Source organism: Vulpes lagopus, chromosome 9 (genome assembly GCF_018345385.1).
Source record: "Vulpes lagopus strain Blue_001 chromosome 9, ASM1834538v1, whole genome shotgun sequence".
Lineage (NCBI taxonomy): Eukaryota > Metazoa > Chordata > Mammalia > Carnivora > Canidae > Vulpes > Vulpes lagopus.
The window spans coordinates 57,560,158-57,577,411 of NC_054832.1; positions in this window are offsets into that span (position 1 = coordinate 57,560,158).

Below are 17,254 nucleotides of genomic sequence, written 5' to 3' on the forward strand. Positions count from 1 at the left end.
ATTTTTCCATATGGTGTAAGAAAGTAGTCCAGTTTCATTCCTTTGTATGTACTTGTGCAGTTTTCCCAACACCATTTATTAAAGAGCTTGTCTTTTCCCTATTATATATTCTTTTCTCCTTTGTCACAGCTATATTTATCAGAAAGCATGGGTTTATTTCTGGGCTTCCTAATCTGTTCCACTGATACATGTGTCTATTTTTGTGCCAGTACCATGCTGTCTTGATACTATAGCTTTGTAGCATAGCTTAAAATCTGGGATTGTGGTATCTCCAGCTTTGTTCTTTTTCAAGATTGCTTTGGCTGTTTGGAGTCTTTTGTGATTCCATACAATTTTAGTATTATTTGTTCTAGTTCTGTGATAAATACCATTGGTATTTTTGATAAGAATTTCATCGTATCTGTAGATTACTTTGCATAGTATGGACATTTTAACAATATTAATTCTCCAATTCGTGAGTATAGTATAACTTTCCATTTGTTGGTATCTTCAATTTCTTTCATCAATACTTTATTGTTTCCAGAGTACAAGTCTTTCACCTAATTCATTAAATTTATTCCTAGGAATTTTATTGATTTTGGTACAATTGTAAATGGGATTGTCTTCTTAACTTCTCCCTGCTACTGTGTTATTAGCATATAGAAACACAACAGAATTCTGTATATTAATTTTATATTCTGCAACTTTGCTGAATTCATATATCAATTCTAATAGTCTTTTGGTAGTCTTTAGGGTTTTCTCTATATAGTATCATGTCATCTCAAATAGTGACCATTTTGCTTCTAAATTACCAATTTGGATGTCTTTTATTTTTGTTCTTCTCTATAAATTTACTTCTTAAAACTACTTTGTACCCCAAAGATTTTGAACCTTAATGTCTCCATTTTAATTTGTCTCAAGGAATTTTTTTTTTATTATTTCCCTCTGATTTCTTTCTTGACCCATTGGTTGTTGAGTGGTTTATTGTATAGCCTCCACGTGTTTGTGGGTTTTTTTTCTGGGATTTTTTTGTTGTATTGATTCCTGGTTTCCTACCCTTGTGGTCCAAATATATGTTTGATATGATTTCATTCTTCTTATGTTTATTAAGACTTGTTTTTTGGCCTAACATGTGATCTATCCTGGAAAATGTCCCATGCACACCTGAAAAGAATGTGTATTCTGCTGTTTTGGATGAAATGTTCTGTATGTGGGGTACCTGGGTTGCTCAGTTGGTTAAGTGTCTGCCTTCAGCTTGTGTTAAGATATGAGGAGAGAGCCTCACATCAGGCTCTCTGTTCAGCAGGGAGTCTGCTTCTCCCTCTCCTTCTACCTGACACTCCCCTTCCTTTTGTTTGCTTGCTTGCATGTGCACTCGCTTTCTATCAAATAAATAATTTAATTATTTAATTAGTTAATTTAAAAAATCTTTGAAAAAATGCTCTATATATGTCTCTTAAGTAATCTGGTCTAATATGTCATTCAAAACCACTGGATTCCTTACTGATTTTCTGAGTGATGTATCCATTGATATAAGTGGATATTAAAATAACCTATTATTATTGTATTTTTATAATTTTATCCTTGTGTGTCTGTTCATATTTATTTTATGTACTTAAGTTCTCCTATCATAAGTACATAGGTATTTATTATTGTTGTATCCTCCTGTTGGATTGATCCCTTTATCATTACACAATGTTAGAGTCTGTTCTAAACTCTATTTTGTCTCATGTAAGTATTGATACCCGAGCTTTTTTATTGTTTCCATTTGCATGAAGTATTTTTTTCATCCCTTTACATTTAGTGTGTATGTGTCTTTAGTTCTTTTGTGTGTGTGTGTGTGTCTTTAGTTCTGAAGTGAATCTTTTCCAGGCAGCATATAGATGGGTCTTGTTTTATCTATTCAGTCACCCTGTATCATTTGATTGATACATTTAGGACATGTACATTTATAATAATTACTGATAGATATGTACTTATTGCCATTTTGTTATTTTCTGAGTTTTTGTAGTTCTCTGTTCCATTTTTTATCTTGCTTTCTTGTGATTTTATGATGTCTTTAGTGTTATGCTTGAATACCTTTCTCTTTATTTTTTGTGTATCTATCTTAGGCTTGTTTATGGTTACCATGAAGTGCATATATAACATTCTGTGTACACAGCAGTCTAAGTTGATGGTCTCTTAGGTTTGAACACATTCTAAAAGCATTACATCTTTACTCCCCACTCTATATTTTATGTATATCATGCCATACTTTATACTTTTTTATTTTACGAATCCCCTAGCATAATATTCTCTAGCTTCATCCACATCACTGCAAATAACAAGATTTTATTCCATTGTATGTATATACAACATCTTCTTTATCCATTCATTAAATCACTGGACACTTGGGCTGCTTCCATATCTAGCTATTATAAATAATCCTGCCATAAGCATAGGAATGCATGCATTCCTCTGAATTAGTATTTTGTATTCTTTGGATAAATACCCAGTAATTCAATTGCTGGATCATAGGGTAATCCTATTTTTAACTTTTTGAAGAATCTCCATACTGTTTTCCACAGTGGCTACAACAGTTTGCATTCTCACCAACAGTGGAAGAGGGTTCCTTTTTCTCCATAGCCTTGCCAACAAACACCTGTTGTTTCTTCTGTTGGTGATTTTAGTCATTCTCACAGGTGTGAGGTGATAGCTCATTGATTTCATTTGTAGATTCATTTGTATTTCCCTGATGATGAGTGATGTTGACCATCCTTACATGTGTCTGTTAACCATCTGTATGTCTTCTTTGGAAAGATGTTCATGATTGCCCATTTTAAAAACTGGATTATTATTTTGGGTGTTGGGTTTTGTAAGTCTTCAATATATTTTAGATACTGATACTTTATCAGATATGTCATTTGCAAGGATCCTTATGATTATTGCTTTAAACTCTCCATCAGGCAAGGCATTTTAGTTATATATATTTCACTTAGATCTCCATCTATGGTGTTTTCCTATTCTTTCATTTGAGACAAATTCCTCTGTCTTCTCATTTTGTCTAAGTCTATATGCCTATTTCTTTGTGTGAGGAAAGTTAGCTATAAGTTCTGTTGTTAAGGGTAATGGATTTATGAAAAAGAGGTTCCATAGGGCCCTGTAGTGTAGTGTCCCCTGTTCCCAGTGCCTGCTGCTTCCAGAATTGTCCCCAGTATGTGCTGCATGTGTTCTGCTGTCATGTCATGGCTGCTTTATCCTTTAGGTCAATCATCTGCAGAGGCTCTCTTTGACTATTGTGGGTAGTGTTTGGTCCCTGGCCAGAATGAGTCTCTCCCTGAGACACTAACCTCCCCACTCTGCCTCAGGCAGTTTAGACTACTGTTTCCACACTGTATGTCCATAGACTGTTTGCCCTGCCTTTTCTCCAAGAGCAGCCCCAATGTTCTCTTACGTTTCTCTCAGCCAAGCACGCTGACCTTTAAAACTCTAGGCTTTAAGACCCACTGCTTGCAAGAACTCAAAAATTTGGGCTCTCTCTCTTTCTAGGCCAATTGTTATGGGGATTCATTTTCCCCAGGCACTCCACTGTGTGCCTCTGGCCCTTCTGCATGACAGCAGCTCCCTCCCCACTGCAGCAGCCACAGCCCATTTCTCTCCCAAGCCAAGTCTCTGCACTTCCTACCTTCTTCAATGTGGCCTCTTCTCTACCGTTAGTTGTGTTTATCTTCCAGTTTTCAGATCAATTTCTGGGATACTTAGGATGATTTGATAGTTATCTAGTTGTATTCATAGGACACAGTGAGTCTAGGATCCTCCTCCTTTTATCTTTTTAACCTTCATATTAGCTTTATAAGTGGCTGATATACTATCTTTACTGCATATTTGCTTTTACCAGTGAAATATTTTCCTTTAATGGCTTTTTTCCCAGCTTATGATCTCTTCTTTTTCACTCAAAGTAGTCCCCTAAACATCTTTTCGTAAGGCCAGTTTAATCATGATGAGCTCCTTTAATCTTTGTGGGTATGGGAAACTTTTTATCTCCCCTTCAATTCTGAATGATAACTTTGCTTTGTAAAGTAGTCTTGGTTGTCAGTTTTTCTTTCTATCTTTGAAATTTAAAATTTTCATTATTAATGTCTTGCTGTAAACCTACTTGAGTTCATCTTGTTTAGGGCTCTCTGTACTTTCTGGATCTGGCTGGCTGTTTCCTTTTCCAGGCTAGGGGGTTTCAGCTATTCTTTAGTAAGTTTTGGGCCATTTCATCTATTTCTTTTATCCTTCTGGGACTCCTATAATGCAAATATTAGTATCTTTGATGTTGTCCTAAAGATCTTAACTTTTTTTTTTTTTTTTTTTTTTTTGGCTGTTCAGTTTGGTTGCTTTCCACTACCCTGTCTTCCAGATCACTGACAGGCTTTTCCTCATACTATATTCTGCTGTTGATTCTAGTATGGTATTTTTCATTTCAGTTATTATATTCTTCAGCTCTGGCTGGTTCTCTTTCATCTTTTCTGTCTTTTTGCTAAAATTCTCACTGTGCTCATGCATACATCTCTCAAATCCAATGGTCAACTTTATGATAATTATTTTGAACTGTTTATCATGTAGATTATTTTTTCTGAGCTTTGGTCTTGTTCTTTCATTCAGATCATATATTTCTGTCTCATTTTGTCTCTCTGCTTGTCATACATATATTAGGTAGGTCAACTGTGTTGTCTGGTCTCAAAGGTAGTGGCTCTATGTAGAAGGTGTCCTGTGGGGCCCATTAGTGCAATATCCCTAGTCACCAAACCAGGTGCTTCAGGGTGTCCCCTATGTGGGCTGCTTGTTCCATCCTGTTTTGGCTAGATCATGTCTACTGTGGGCATGCTGGTGGGTAGGGCTAGCTCTCCATCCACTATCAACAATAATTGGCTAAAACTACTGTGAGTACACTGATGGGCAAGGCTGGCCCCTGGTGTAGTTGGCTGAGTGTTCCAGCTGCATATACTGGCATGCCAGTTGGTGGGGCTAACTTCTTCCTACCTGAAGTCATTTCTTGGGAGCAGGGGGAGTTGCAGAGGAGGCCAGTCTTATTTGGAGTTGCCTATCAGATGTAGCAGGGAGTGGGCACTTGAGTGTGGTGGATCCACAATGTGGTGGAATGCTAGGGAAAGGAAAACAGTGCTCGTAAGGTACAAAAGAGGGTCAGAACTGGCTCCCACAACTATCTGGGCAGTTAGGCAAGATAAATGGCACCCACTGGCATTTCCATTCCTGGCGGAACTCCTACAGATCCCTGCCCCTCCATCACATGTCCTAAAAGTATTCAACAACTCTCCCTCATGTAAAACCCAGATGCTTTTCAAATTGCTGCGTCTGTGTTGGATCTCAGGAAAAGTGATATAGAGTGCTAGCACTCTAAGAGCAGAGACTGTTTTCTACAGCCCTCTGGATCTCTTGGAGATAATCTCAAAAACAGATGTTAGGGAGCTCTTCCTGGTGCTGGTCCCCAGGGCCCAGGGTATTCAGTGGGGCTTGATCCACTTGCTCTTCTGCATTTATGATATCCCTCTTGCCGTAGGTCACCACCTGGGAGATTTTGTTCATGACCACAACTCTGCCCTCCCCCCCCCCACCCCACTCTTCTCCATGTAGCCTTCTCTTTGTGTCTTTAGCTATGGAAGATCTGTTTTGCCAGTTTCAGAGTGAGCTGCATTACATGTAGTTGCTGCCTTAGTGTGTTCCTGGGAGGAGGTAAGCTCAGGATCCTCCTACCCTGCCATCTTTCCCCATACCTTGTTGATCCCGAGTCACATTTTAAAAATATAAACTGAGTGGCAATTCTTGAAACTTCAAAGGGCTTCCCAATGCACTTGAAAAAAATAAACTTTCGGGGATCCCTGGGTGGCGCAGCGGTTTGGCGCCTGCCTTTGGCCCAGGGCGCCATCCTGGAGACCCGGGATCGAATCCCACATCGGGCTCCCGGTGCATGGAGCCTGCTTCTCCCTCTGCCTGTGTCTCTGCCTCTCTCTCTTTGACTGTCATAAATAAATAAAAATTTAAAAAAAAAGAAAAAATAAACTTTAGAATGGGCCCCCTAGTAATATGATCCTGCCTACTATTTCTACTTAATCTCAGTCTCTTTTATCTCATTCATCTTTTTTGAGAGATCTTCATTGATGACCCTATCACAACTACACATACCATCAACCCCCACAGGTGCCATCTCTCACTACAGTGTTCTTTTCTGCAGAATGATTGTCTCTACTGAAATTGAATTCACTTGTTCATTATTTGGCTTTATATGCAGAATATAAGCCAATTCTCTGTAAAGGCAGAGACTTTGTCTTCATTTCCTTGAGCTGTACTTAAACACGGCATGAACTCCTTGCATGTGTGTGTTAAATGTAAAAACGAAATGAAGATATCCTGCTTGTAAGCCTTTAGAGGTGGTGCAGACTGCTAGAACCGTAAATTGACAGAATAAATCATATGTATAAAATACTAGAAGACAAGCATCTGAAATACAATCTGTGTGTATTTGTTTGCTTCCCTTCTGATTATACCAGCTTTCACTCTAAAAGTGAGTGGCCCTCCTTTGTTAGGTGTCCTCTTAGGACCTATGTGTTGGTGCACCAAAAACATAAACCAGTAGAGGGCAAGCTAGGACAGGCTGCAGTTCTGAAAATAAAACTCATATTTGTGGTCAGTAAAAGAGAAAGCTATGCATGAGATAATAGTTCTGCATAGGCTTGGCTTTAATTCATAGTAAATGGAACTGCTAAAACAAATCTATAATTTTATAAGTTTATATATTATATACTTAATTTTCTTTTAACTGATTTAAACTGTATATCTATTATTTTTTCTCCCAAGACATTTTCTTAATATAAGTGAAAAAATAAATTATCTTTGCACATCAATTTTGCAAAGTCACATAAATATACTAAGTAAGTAGATATTTCTCAGTTGTCTACATTATTGTAGGTGAAGGGTTGTGCCAATTTTTAAACCTCCTGTGTATTCATTTAAAATGTACGAAGTATAACAGATTTATTTTCCTAAGAAAATTCCATTTAAAACAATATCAAAAAGTCATTATATTCCTTTAGCTCACAAAAGCACTGGCTGGGGAAATTAGCTAAGTAACTAAGATAAAGTATTGCAGGGCAGCCCAGGTGGCCCAGTGGTTTAGCGCCTGCTGTCAGCTCAGGGCGTGATCCTGGAGACCTGGGATCGAGTCCCCTGTCAGGCTTTTTTTTTTTTTTTTTTTTTTAGATTGTAAAAAACTTCCTCTTTAATCAAGGCTTTTAAACATGGAACAGATTCCTTGAATAAAATGAAAAGTCTCCAATATATTGAAACATAAACCACCATACATACAACACCTGGCAGGAAAAAAAAAACTGCAAGTTTACACAATCCCTGTGACAGCCATGGCCTATCGTCAGATGCTTCCTCTATGTACCAAGTGTGCTCTGCTGGGTACACAGCTCAGCTGAGGCTGCAGCCCAAAGAGCGCTCAACTGGCCGGGCCATGGTGCTGTTGGCTCTGCTCAAACAAAACAGTCAGCAGCACAGTGTACTGAACATACTTTAAATATCAAAGTGAGAAAACAAGAAAACAACATAATGATGGTATCAGGGGGCCTGCTTCTCCCTCTGCCTGTGTCTCTGCCTCTCTCTCTTTCTCTGTGTGTCTCTCATGAATAAATAAATAAAATCTTTTAAAAATAAAAAGTATTGCAGTTTTACTGATAATTTCCAATTTGCTTCTCACAAATCCATAGAAGATTGGTATTCTCCCTATTTTATAAATGATTAAACTGAGACTTGTAGAAGTTAAGTAACTTGCTCATGCTAACCCTACTCCTTAGGGAAGCTGAGATTCAAATACAATCTACCAATTCTTCCCACAATGGTATAGAATAATACGTAAGTTCACTAGAGTTCAATCACACAGAACTGTTTAATTGTAGTAGCATGAAAACTGGAATTCTAGGGAAAGGACACAGTTTATGGCTAAACTAAGCCAGAGATCACAAATACATGGCAGAAATATTCTCCCTTTTCTATGCTTTTTTTCATACATGCCTAATCATTCACAACATTTTCCCCCACCAAATCCAGATACAGCCTCAAAATCTTCCATAATGAATAGCATGTAGAATAATTTACTCATTAGCAGTCACTTGAAAATGACAGAGGTAACCAAAATATTTGTCATCTCTCTTCTAAGTAGCAGTATATTGAATAAAATCTAACTACAGCTAGTTAAAGATAACCTATATTCTAAAACAAAATTTGGACATACATTAAACACACGATGGAACTCATTGCCATTTTACTCATGCTGTTTCCTACCAACACCTTCCAATGTTTTTTCTCATTTAACTTGCAAGAAAAGCCCTGAATTTATATTAAACCATTGAGTATATATGAAGTTAAAGTAATTGTATTTTCCTTTTAAATATATTTTGCCACTTATTTCCAATCTAAATAATTAAATTATCTAGCATTCCTGAGGATTTAAATACTCAATATAAATGTATCCTCCAAAAATCTATGGTCTACAATTTTAAGGACCAATATTTAATTTTTGTTAAAATCACCATTATAAAATGTATTATACTTCCCAACTTACTTAATAGACAATAATGTACATAGTATATAAACTATGATTTCATGCACATTATTGTATCTTCTTTGCCATCCATCCATTAGCAATCAGGTCTTTTGTTTCTGCTGATCTCCTCTAGATGACTGTCTCCAACTGGCTTATTAAGAACTGTATTATATAACACTCTGTATTACTGATTCAAACAGTAATTAATTTGCAGTTGCTGTATTCAAAGGAAAAGAAAGACATGTATTTGTAGGTCCTTAATGATTTGAATTACCCTCCCGAGAAGCCCAGTAATGGAAAGAAATTTTGAGAGGGTATTAGGTCATATAGAGTTGGCTCCTCCATCCACTACCAACCATCAAAGTGACCTTGAACAATCATTATAGCCTCTAGACTTCTATTTTCTTATATAGTGAGTCAGAGAAAATGTACACCAAAGTCCCTTATATTTCTAACATATTGCAGACTGTAGGAAATAAACCTAGAATACATATTTCCTATTACTTCCTATCCAACGACTCTTACCAAGACCCTTGAATTTGATTAAATCTGGCTCTACTTATGTAAAGCTCTAAAATACCTCCCTTTTCATCTGTCAAAATGTAACTCAAATAATATGCTCATCCATACATAAAAATCACTATTTTGATCAAAGATTCCAATAATGAAACATGCATCCAGGAATGAGATTTTCTTGACTCCCTCTATGCCGTCCCTACTCAACCAGGTTTGTTTGGAATAGAACAAAGGCCAAGAAAATTATAGGCTATAAGACACATAGATTAAATCTGCCTGGGTCTTTGTCTATCCCAGGTGAAGTTAAGTGACTAGCAATTGATCTCATTGATTCCATACACATATGTTTTTAATTCTTAAAGAAAAAAAATAATTTAGAAATCATTTGTTGTATAGGAATACATACACATAGATCAAGTAATTCTTACAAAAATTTGATCTGAAGCCAATTGGAGTTTACTTCATATTGAGAAAATACCTGCTAAGAATATTTATGATATAGTCAAGGAAATGTTTAACCTAATTAAAATAAAACTCAACTATTCTAACTTAATAATTTTAGTTGCAACTAGAATATTAATAAAAAATTTATCTATTTTTTAAAATAGAAATTACTTACTAATTACTTTAAATAACAGGGGTTTTGGAATGGATAGTCTTAGGTTTTTAATAACTTAAATTTTTTTATTTCCATCTAGTTCAACTTGACAAGATATAGAAAATTTAGGAATTACATATGCAGAGTCTATTGAACAGATAGTCTAGATCAGATTTTCTGCTGGAAAAAGTAATAGCCAGGTAGTCTTATATTTCCTTTTTCAAATTTCCAAAGTGTAAAAGTGTCTAGTACATAATAGTTCCTTAATATTCATCAAATGAATTCCCTGCAATCATGTACAAGCTTTTAATAATAATTTTAAATTGCAAATCCATAGATCTTATATAATTGCATCAGCATACCATATTTTAGTAATGTAAAACTTTAATTATAAAGAGTGAGATAATGGAATAATAGAACTTGCAAATGCACCCACATTTATAGTTTCTCCTTTCTATTTTTTATTTAGGAAAATTTTTCTACATTTTGTATATGATTTTTTCCTATTATTCAGCTGTAAAAATCTTTTCCACTGGTTTAAGTTTCATGACAATGTTTGCTGGTCATCGCCTCTGTACCAAGTAGAGTGACCGACACATTCCATGTACACAAAAATGATCTGTCAAATAGATGACAGAGAATAAGATAATCATATACATTCATAGGTGTGTCATTCTTAAAAGTCCCAAATGGTTTTCCATGTATGCATATGCATGAAGCATCTTTTTAGTTGATTTTGATGTTAATCAGAAAACAATTTAAGCAGTAACTATACATCTAACTCACTTTAGCCAATTTGATAGAAAAAGTAATTAGTTCCAGTGGAAACATTTTAATTCAACATCCATCAACATTTCCATTCCACATCATCTGTTCATTTCTGAATATATGCCATGTGTCCACATGAAACCTAAGCTCTTCATGAGGAATTCTTCCAGCTATGGTTTCTTCACCTGCTTGGGTTGCCTAAATTTGTCAAGCCATTAGAGTACAATCTTGGATTGTTTTCACTGACCTTAATCCACTAATATTTAGAAACATTGTTTCCAGGATTTACACTTTGGTTTCCAGTAGTACAACAGGGTGGAGCTGTCCCTACTAAACACCATAACCCAGGAAACAAGTATACCTCCCTCTCATTTCTACTCTGTGGTTAAAAAAGCATTATGAATCTGGATACTTCTCTTAATTTCCCTGGGATTCAACTTCCTTATCTGAAAGTAGTAATAATAAATAATTATCTTATCTATCTCAAATCAGTGTGGGAACAACAAATAAGATGAGACACATGGAAATGCTTTCATAAATTATCAATTATCATACCAATATAAAATATTATTGACCTTTGTTTAGTCCTGCATGTTTCAGATTATGTATAGGAACAAAGTGAGACAGGAAAGTTGGAGAGAACTGTTTACTTACATACCTACTCAAACCACTATGCAAGGCATCTCATTTAACATTCATAACATTATAAAGAAGTCATTTTCCTTATTTAATTAACTATGAAGGTTTGAGCTTCCAAAAGGTTAAGCATCGCCTTTAAGACCACATGGCCAGTTTTCAGTGTCACACTGAAAATTGGAAGATTTATTGTGTCTTTGGCAAAAGTAAGAGAAGGGAAATACAGAAACTATCAGTCAAGATTTGAGGAAACTGAATTCCAAGAAGTATATAGGGCTGTGCCAAGCACAGAGAAAAAAACACAGGGTGATTCTTCAAGGCCTGCAGAAAAGAAATGAAGTCAGGAATATTAGCTCAGGATCTGACGGGGACTGCACCCAGTCCCTGGGTACCTTCTAGTCTTCTATCAATTAAAACCTCAGTTGTGCCTTATCTTTAGATACCTCAATCTTTAATATTAGAATTTTTGCTTCTATACTATGGAAAATTGTACAACCTTCCTCTGGGTTTGGTCAGTCTAAGAAATCACTGTAGTACTCAACCAAAAAAGTCCACATTTTCCCCCAGTATTTACTCTAAATGTTCTGGATAATTGCACTAATTCATTAATTCTATACATAGGCAGTTGCTAATGTATGTGAACACTTTGTACATATCAAAAAAGCATAGAGTGTATAATCCTGAAGGGAAATTGGACTTTTGGAAAGCAAGTCTCTTCCCATGGTAAAACTGGAGATTTCAACCTGAAGTGACACAGAAGCATTTTAAAGAGTGGTTATATAGCATAAATGATTTTCCCAATGTGAAAGCTGAATACAAAATGCATTTTACAGAGAGGAAATTTTTGACAGAAAGTTGACTTTAATCAGAAGTCATAAAATTAGTGAATGAAGAGCTTACCTTTCTTTAGGGAGAATTTGGCAAAAGTAAAATGTATTCTCAACTCAGCCTGAGCAAGTAGTAAAAGAAAAGTTTTGCTATTTCCAAAAGAAAAGATGTATTATTTCCAAACAAAACTTTAAGTCTTAACACAAAACACCTTTATTGTTTTTGATCCAGCTAGTAAATTTCACAGTAGACAGATTTAGACCATTAGCCTGAGTCAATAATATGTCATCGGAAAACCCTCCAAAGGCCAGGGAAGCAACAGAGACTTTAAGGAAACCAGGAATCCATAGACACAATTAAAATCTTGTGAGGTACCATTGAATTAGCAAGAGCAGTGGGTTGATTAAATAATTATGTAGTCCAGGGATAGTTTCCTTTCCAACCTTTCTTTTTATAGAGCAAATCAAAATAGAGAAGAGATTCCCAATGAATGGATGGATTTATAGACCGTGTTCCACTTGCAGTTGCTTTTGGCATAATTCTGTGCCTTGCCATAAGGTATATTATTAAGTCAATCTCAAACTTTACCCAAAACCAAGAAAAGGAAAGGAATATTGACTAGAATGATGCATTCAAATAAAATCTTTCTCAATTCTTATACATATAGCAATGTATAGGTTGGCATCCTGGAGAATGTTGCCCCATCCCCTACATAGTACGCCTCCAACCTGGCATTCCAGCTATGTTTTGAGCAAACTATTCCAAACTTCTGAAATGCTGACAACTTCTAGGTGGTGTGGTATGTGATATAATGAGTGAATCTCATGGTCATCATTCCACTTCTGCACCTGCTTTTTTATAAAGTGAGCTTTTGGGTCCAGTGCAATGTTATATGGGATCTCATGCTGGTGGATCAAGGGCTCTGTAAGTCTTCAGTTAAAGGTGCAGGAAATATAAATCCACACTTGAATGTGTGTCTATTCCTGTGAGAACAAATCACTAACCTTTCCAAAGTGGAAGGTTCTATTGTGGTCAACTCATCATCAATGATCAGTTGGCCTCCAGAGGAATGCTGCCATGTTGGGAATTGAGGACAGTCTGTTTCTGGCAAATTGGACATTTGGCAATGGCAACAACTAGATCAGCCTTGGTAACTGGTGATAAATGGTGGCCCACCTATGTGTAGCCTCCATATCTGCCATTTCAACCACTTCTCCAATGAGCCCACCATACCAGCACTAGAGTGGCCAATGGCAGAAGCTGGCAAACATCAACTAGCCTGGTGATTTTGTCTATTTGGTTGCTCACTGCTTTGCCCAAAAGGGATGTTCTCCAGGGGGTATAACATATACAAAGATTTACACACTTCGTGCCCACTCCCAAGTTAATCTACATGCCTTTACCCAGATCTCCTTGGCCCTAATCTTTCCTTTTTCTTCTTTTCCAATCCTTAATTAGAGGCCTATATATCTCCTTATCTCCAACCATTTTTTTTTACCCACAAAGTGGTTTCCCAGGGGGATTTTTCCTTACCACTGTCTTTCAAGACCCCTAAGGCCTTAGTGCAGCTGCCTTCCATTTTCAGTTTGTAATCCACATACCAAGCCAGCCCATCTGTAAAACTGAACTCAAAACTTTTATTTCTGTGTCAGCTTGTCGTACAGGACTCCCTATGCAGTCACAGATACAAACTGAGTAAGATGTACTGGTATAATCATGATGGATGACGTCTGAGCTAACTGCTAACACAGTTTGCTTATCACCCAACAGAATTTGTGTTTCCTTCTTCATGATAGGAGAAAAATGCACTAATTTGTTTGCTTTTTTTTTTTTCAGAGGAGATATCCTGGCATGATCCCTCACCTGAAATCTTTAAATGCTTTTTCAAATATGGATGGTTCCTAAAACTTTACAATGTTTATCTCCCACTTTCTGTATCCCAAGTGTGTCTCATCAAGGTTTCCAATGTTACTGCCTTTTGCTCATATCACTAATAAACATAAAGTCCTATGTTTAGAGAGGGAATTTTTTTTTTTAGAGAGGGAATTTTTGAAAGAAAGTTGACTTTAATCAAAAGTCATAAAATTAGTGAATGTAGAGCTTACCTTTCTTTAGGGAGAATTTGGCAAAAGTAAAATGTATTTTCAACTCATATGAATAGATATGATCTTCAAAATGCCAAGATGCTTCAGAATGAAAGATGTTCCAGATATTTTTGGACAATATTATGATAGCAGAAAATAGCCTTGAGGCAAAGTATAAATGTATATTATTATTCATTCTACATAAATACAAACTATTTTGCTTGTAGTTTAGCAAGTAGAATAATTTCCATTGGCCCAAATCAAACCTATATACTTTGATCTGATGTCATATTAATTAGCTATAGCAAGGACATCAGATATATCTGATATGAAGACTTTGATCAGGGATATAACTTAGTTGATCTTGCTGTAGTCTGCAGTCAACCTGTAGGATCCATTTCTTGTCTTCAGGGGGCCAAACAGGTGAATTAAATAAATGTAATGGGACTAGTATCTCTGCATCCTTTAGATACGGAGGCAACAAACTTTTTCTGTGAAGACTCAGATTGTAAATATTTTAGACTGTAGACCACATAGATCTCTGTGGCCTATTTTAAATTTTTTTTAACAATCCATTAAAAATGTGAAAACTATTATTAGTTTGCATGCTGTACAACAACTGGTCATGCATCAGATTTTGCCTGGGGTCTCTAGTTTTCCAATCCCTTTTTGAGATTTTTAAGATACTACTATCTCTCTACCATCTCTCCACCCTAGGATGTGACATGGTTACTGATTTTGCCACTCTGGTGGAGGTGGGAAGGGGGTCATTTTAGAGACTCTCTGTCTTCCCCACTATGATAGATCTTACCCCTTAGAATAAGACACAATATGGATATCCAGCCAACTGCCAAGCATGGCAACCCCAATTACACATTTGAGGACTGGGGAAATAGTCACTGGGTTGGTCCTCAGACCCAGTGGCCTTTAGAATTCCCTTTATTAACTGATCTCTATAATTTATTAGCCTTGTATGTTATTTTACTTTTAAGCTATTATTGTGACTTTGATTTAAAATTTTAAGATTAACGAAAAATTTAATTGGGTTTTCAGTCAATATTTAGAAGCTAATGAACAAAAATGTCTTCTTCCTTGAATTACATGGAATTCCTAGGTAGGATGTATAAAACATTTTTTATAAAATCAGAGCAATTCTCAAAAAGTAAAAAAGAGAAATCTAGATGTGCCAGAAATGAAGATACAGCTCAAGGCCAGAGTTATAAGGAAAAACTTAAGTAACTGGAACCCAGATCAAGTATAGAACATAGATGTAAATGTGAGGCGCTGACCACCTGGACATTGGAGATGGGGCCTCAGGGCTGTATATTTGGATCAAAATATCTTTCTTTAAGCTGGGAGCCTCAAAGAAGTATTCTCTTCATGAAACAAAAATACAACCAATGTGCCCTATAAACTCTGCCTTGCTAAGCAGAAAGCAGTACAGCAATGGTCATCTGCCATTGCTCCTGGTGGAAAAAAGAATTACTGGCAAGAAGCAAGGAACACAAGATAAATAATTAGAAACTGTGAAGCAGGGGGAGAAAGAAAATGTAAGGACCAGGATCAAATTTAGAGATGTGTCTGGATTCAAAGTAATCCTGTGATTAATGGAATACATGGAATGTGTGTCTTTAAAAAATAATAACAATAAAACTTATAGTGAAAAGTAAACATCTCTTGCTCCATCACTTGAAGCAACTATGTAGCAGACCCCAAGAATTCATAATTGTATTTTGTGCCCTTTTGCCCCTATGGGCAATTGCTTAGAAACAACTTAAAAAGAGTACAGACATCACACCCAGAGCCTCTCTTGGGAAATGTTCTATTTAAAAAGGTCTGAAGCTGTCATTATGTTGAACATCTTACATTTATCTTATGCTCTTATAAGTGTTTTTATTTTGAAATACATCTGGGAAACAGCTTCCAATCTTTTCAGTGCTTCAGATCTTTCAGACTTATGAGCCTAGATCTATCGGGGCTTACAGCAAAAAGCCATGAAATAGGATAATGGCAATAATAAAAGGAAGACATTAATCTATGAAACATTGTGGGAGAAAAATCAAAATGACCTTGTAAGTGAAGATGGAAAAAAAGGAGATGAAATTCATGAAGATAGCATTTGACTTGAGAAAAGTGAAGAAAGGAAATTCTCACATCAGATTATCATAAATGGGGTACAGAGAGAAGTGGAGAGTAATATAAGTAGAGACAAGAGTTGGCAAATCTTAAAAATCTGGAGAACAACTGTGAGGGACAATATACAATAGATATTTTTACCACAAGAGTTAAATTAATTAGCTGCTTTTTATTATTTTTTGACCAGAGTGCTTAACTAACCATTTGTATCACTGCATCTCTGTAACCCTGTAATCTGAGTTTCAAATTTGATGTTCTCTGTTCAGGACTATTCACTAACTGTGCCATTGGAGCTCCCCAAATTTGTATTTTCTAAAGAAAGCTTCTCATCATAGAAATTCCTGTCCATACATCCCTGTCCTGAATATACACATCATTCTCAAGCTCAGCAAGATCACATTCTGGGCCATAAAACACACCTTAACAAATAAGTTTTAAATAATAAAAATCATATTAAGTATGCTCTTAGAACACAATGGAATTGAACTAGAAATCAATAACAGAAAGTGCAAAATTCCAAATTATTTGGAGATTAAAAACACATTTCTAAGAAACACAAGTTCAGGAGAAAAGGTATTTAAGCTATGTGAAAGTACAACTTATCAAAATTTGTAAAATGCAGTAAAAATGGTGTTTACAGGAAAGTTCATAACATTAAATGAGAGATATATTACAAAAGAACAACACCTAAAATCAATCATCTAGACTTTCTTCTCAAGATACCAAAAAAAAAAGTAAATCCAATGTAAATACAAGAAAGGAAATAATAAGAGAATTTATCAATGCAATTGAAATCAAGAAATCAAGAGAAAAAAATGACTGAAAAGAAAAGCTGGTTTTATGAAAAGATAAAATTAAGTCTGTATCCAGGCTAAGGAAAAAAAAGGACACAAACTACTAATATTAGAAAGTAAATTGGTAATATCTACCACTACATATCCCATGGCCATTAAAAGGGTAATAAAAGAGTGCTATGAACAACTCCATGATGACAAATACGATAATTTAGATAAAATGGACCAATTCTTGAAATACATGATCTGTCAAAACATACAAAAATAGATACTGTGGATAGACCTACCTATACTCATTACAAAAACTAAATCAATAGGGCAGCCC